Below are 1,969 nucleotides of genomic sequence, written 5' to 3' on the forward strand. Positions count from 1 at the left end.
GGTCTCTGCATGGCTAGCTCACTGCCCTTTCACTGGCCATTGCCTTTCACTCAGTGATCTCTGTGCTGGGAGCCCTGTGTCCTTAAATGAAAGGTGCTGGAGGCCCAGTGCTAATCACAGAAGCAGTGCTCCTGTCCAAAGCCAGGTATTAAAGACTTCCACACACACACATACACACACACACACACACACACACACACACACACACACACTCACTCCCACATATACATCATCTCACTCAATATTCATAACTCTATAAAGTGGAAACTATTATTTTCATTCCATTTTATAGATGGTGATACCAGGAGGCAAAGGAGTCAAGTACCACTCCTGGAACATGAACTGAAGCCGCCTTCTGACCCCAAAGCCCAGGATCTTCCCACAATGCTCTGCAGCTCTTCTTCTGGAGCCCAGGACATTGCTGAAGGCCAGCCCTTGTGCAGGACACAAAGCAAACAGCTTCCCAGGACTGGGATGAAGTTCTGTCTCTATATACCCTGTATTACCTAGTACAATGCAGGGCACAGAGTAGGTGCTGAGTGATCATCCTTTTTTTTTTTTTTTTAATTCAGGTAGAATTGACATATAGATGTCACTATATATATATTATATACTATTATGTACATTCACATACAACAAAATGATTTGACTTTGTATATTATGTAAAATGATCATCACAATAAGTGGCACAAACGTTACCATATATAGTTACAAAATAATTTTCTTGTGATGAGAACTTTTAAGATCTACCTGTTTTAGCAACTTTCAAGTACACAATACAAAATTATTAGCTATAGTCACCATGCTACATCACATCCCCATCATTTATTTTATAACTGGTGGTTTGTACCTTTTGACTTTCTTCACCCATTTCACCACCATCCCCACCCACCCACCCAAACCTCTGGCAACCACCCATCTGTTTTCTGTTTTTTTCTTTTGAATTTTTTTTTTTTTTTTTTTTTTTTTTTTTAGATTCCATCTATAAGTAAGATCATATGGTATTTGTCTTTTTCTGGCTTATTTCACTTAGCATAATGCCTTCAAGGTCTAGCCGTGTTGTTGCAAATGGCAAGCTTTTATTCCTTTCTTTTCATGGCTGAATGATATTCTATATACCCTTTATGTATCCATCAGTGGACACTTAAATTGTTTCCGTATCTTGGCTATTGGAAATAATGCTGCAAAGAACGTAGTGGGAATGGTGATGGTGGTGCATATATCTTTTCAAGTTGATGTTTTCACTTTCTTTGGCTAAACACCCAGAAGTGGAATTGCTGGATGGCAGGGTAGTTGTGTTTTTAATTTGTCAAGGACCCTCCATACTGTTTTCCATTGTGGCTGCATCAATTTCCTACCCACAGTGCACAAGTGTTCACTTTTCTCCATAACCTCATCAACACTTGTTATTATCTTTAGGATAATAGCTATTCTAACAGGTGTCAGGTGATATTCATCAAGGTTTTCATTTGCATTTGAAAACACCACAGGTTTCCCACAGATTTGACTATGCTGTATGCCCTCCAGATAGATACTTCACCTCATTCCAAATCCCCACTCTCACGTGGTTCTATTCTGGCTCTTTCCACATCCTTCAGGTCTCCTGAACATTCCTTCTCTCTCTAGCTCTCAGGAACTTTAATTGACTCAGATTAATTCAGAGCCACAGTTGGGAGTGGGGTAGAAAGTGTTAAGCACCCCACCGCCCACCGCCACTTCTTCACTCATCGCACACGTTGGCTAAGAGCTAAAGAATCACGGGCTTTGTTTTTCCACCTCTACAACTGGTGGAGAACCACCGGCTGGCTTTAACGCTTCGCACGTTAAGTGCCTGGGACAGCAAAACCTTGCGAAATTACCAGTCCTCCCCTGTTGGTTCTTACAGCGCCTGCGCAGAAGCCAGTGCACAAGCTTGGCGCTGTTGAAGCCCACCTCCGCCCTTCTCGCCCTCAGAGATTCGGCGCTCGAC

Source organism: Panthera uncia, chromosome A2, assembly GCF_023721935.1.
Source record: "Panthera uncia isolate 11264 chromosome A2, Puncia_PCG_1.0, whole genome shotgun sequence".
NCBI classification, from domain to species: domain Eukaryota; kingdom Metazoa; phylum Chordata; class Mammalia; order Carnivora; family Felidae; genus Panthera; species Panthera uncia.